The sequence below is a fragment of the Ricinus communis genome, chromosome 1, assembly GCF_019578655.1.
Source record: "Ricinus communis isolate WT05 ecotype wild-type chromosome 1, ASM1957865v1, whole genome shotgun sequence".
Lineage (NCBI taxonomy): Eukaryota > Viridiplantae > Streptophyta > Magnoliopsida > Malpighiales > Euphorbiaceae > Ricinus > Ricinus communis.
The window spans coordinates 34875053-34878246 of NC_063256.1; the positions used below are offsets into that span (position 1 = coordinate 34875053).

Sequence of the window (3194 nt, forward strand, 5' to 3'; positions counted from 1 at the left end):
TGTCCATATGTAAAATCATAATTCTTGATACGGGCCTTTTCCACATAAAAAGGGAATCTTTTGTTACAATAGAACCAGAAGTGATGTAGATTATTCAAGAATTGAAGTCGATTTGCTTTATAAAAAGAAGATATCAATGAACTTCTATAAAATGGTTTCACAGGATTCAGCCAATTGTCTTGATCCTGGGATATCATTGAGAAAAAGGAATCCGTGTTATCAAAAGATATCCTGCGATTATTTCTAGTATGGAATGAGTCAATCATCCACTTTGGTATCTTATTGAATAAAAATGGTGATATTGTTCCTTCATTAATCAAAAATTTCGATTTTTGGGAAGTATCATGATCATCCAATAAGAAGGGTTTCCATTTTTTCAAATGAACGATTTGAAGACCTATTGATTCTAACAGCTGATTGCAGAGTGGATCATTTGGACCTTTCAATTCATAGATATGGATTTTGGACCTATGAATGGGAATATTCCCGAAACTCACAAAGAAAAAAAGGAAGTGAGTTAGACAAAAAGAGAAGAAACTTGGACAAAAAAAGAAGTAACTTGGGCAAAAACAAACGAAGTGACTTAGACAAATCTTTTTTGCCGATAACCTCAGACCAATCAATCGAATATTGATTAATACGTAATCGGTCGAACACTACTTGGAAAAGAAAACGGTTCTTCTGCTCAGAAATGAAATGTTCCAAATGTTCCTGGAAATTCTTGCTCCTATTAGACCATTTGTATCTATATGCATTAGGATCCCAATTCATGGATCTCTCGGTTCGAGAAAGAAAAATAAGAGGATCGAACCATTTCTTCTGACTCTGTTTCAAATTCGATAAATGTTGGTTGATCGTATATTTCATTATAGTTCTATGATTCAGAGTATCATTTTCTATTGGATCCCTTTGAATTCCATATTCGAAGTTGCAATCGGATCTATTCATTAAAAAGAATTGAGTCAATACATTTCTTATGTACCCATAGGTACTATATTGGATTTGAATCAGATTTAGGATCAATCCATATTGATTGACTGCCTCCATTATGTTGTTGCTAGCAAATACAACAATTTTTTATTTTGGATCTTTAAAATCATTCCCGCAGGAGATCCGGACCCATTTTTTTCTAATCCTTCGATAAAAAGATTCATTCTCTTCATAAAAAATAGGAGGTAGAACCAATAAAGATTTCTTTTTCAATTCATCCCTGGAGTTGAACACCTCATTCAAGAATTGTTTTTGATCCAATCCGTAGGAATCAATAAAAAAGGTAAATCCCTTATGATACACCAGATCCGGCTCGGTTATTGATAGAGTGAATAGATCCGCCATTTCTTGAAATCTCTTTTCTGATTCAAAATCGCGGTGTAACGTGTATCCCCCTCCCCCTCCCCCCCCATTCCGATCATGGAATAGATGAAATAAATCAAAAAATAGATTTTTGTTCAAGAAAGAAATCTTATTAGAATTGTCCATATCCAGTTCATCCTTCAGAACCATATCACATCCCGGATCTGGTGAAATAGGATGAATTGAGACGGTATTTTGTAAATACGTGATTATCTTGAATATATTAACTATTTTTTTATTTGCCGATCGCCTGGAAGGGACAAAAGAAACATCTTGTTCTTTCTTCAATAATTTATGATCTCTAGTGAACCTCTCAGTAGGATTCGAACCCAGATGAAGTTCTGATGATCTGTCAGAGAAAAAAGAATGAATGGATCTTGTAGGATTCCCAAGAAATTCTTCGATTTCTTCCCAGGGCGATGATTATTCATCTCCTTCTCACCTTCCGTGAATAGCCGGGACATTGAGGAATATCCAGAAAGGCATTTAGGGAAGCGGTCTGATTCTATCTCTGTTCATTCCATTTGAAGAAAGAAAGGATCCCAAAGAATCGATCTTTCTTTTAGTTGTTGAATCTTTCTTTGATTGATCAATGTGTGATATTCCGAATCCTCATTACTAATGGAATCGAAATGATCTCTGGATTGATCAGAAGATCTCTTCAATTGGCTAGAATTCCTTCCTTGAACGAAACTAGATCTTGTGGAATCATATTGAATATTTGACGACATATTACGTGCCTTACTAAAATACCGATCCTTGTTTACCAACCACACATTATCTAACCAAATCCAATTCTCTCTCGATATGTTCCTAAAAAAATCCGATTCGTGCGAATTATTCTCCTAACTAACGAAGAGATCTTGGCGGAATTGCCATATATGAAATTGAGCATAATTTTGCAAAGAAATAGCCCACTTCTTTCTCGAGAAGAGATGGGAAACATGCTCAATATCATTTGATTGAATAGTTGACCGAGCTCCTTGTTGTTTGAAGAAACCCTCCACTTCAATTGATATTTTTTCACGAAAAGTAAACATGAGATAACAAATCCAGTCTTTCACTAAGATTTCGAATAGCTGTCCCGAATTCAAGTTGATTATGTTTCGCCCCTTCCTCGGAGAAAGACGATCAAACAATTCCCAATCATGGTCCTTGCGGATCGGATCATCCATATAATATACAATAAGAAACTCCATATATTTGATATCTTTTTCTTTGAATGAGATCTCAATTCCAACGACGGTTTCATTAGATATCTTACAACTAGAATCCCTCTTTTTTCCGATCCAGTTCTTCCACCACCGCGAACCCTAGTTAGATTCAAACATGATACACTTTTTAGTTATTGGGAGAACCCAAGTACTCTCTTTCGGATTCAGGAAAGAGCTCTCTGAGATCTTTTTTCCTTTTGGAAGATACACGAGCAAAACAATCAACCTATTGATATTGGAAGACCAAAAGGATTCTTCCAATGTATCATTTCTAGGTCCAATGGAATTCATAGGTACAGGAAGAAGCCCTGTCAAATAGAGATTTTTTCTTTCGACCATCTTTCGATTGTTAATATGATATATAAGGACCACTACTACAAATAGTACTACACCCTTGATCGTGAAATATCGATTACTTGTTGAACCCTGTGAATTGCGTGAAAGTAAGATACTCCAAATTCGGGAGTCCAAGAGTTTTATAAAACGCTCTTGATGGAAAAAAATGTGAATGAAAGATCCCACAGAATTGAATTGGGTCCATGAATCTAAAAAATAATAAGAATTCTTGATCTCTCTCAATATCTCTCTCAATTCGAAAATCTAGGATTTGAATTAATGTCCTTCCAT

At 35.2% G+C, this 3194-nt stretch overlaps 1 pseudogene; it reads right to left on the reverse strand.

The window, feature by feature from the left end:
• The window catches only part of LOC125370858, a 6820-nt pseudogene extending 3626 nt beyond the window's left edge, over positions 1–3194 (reverse strand).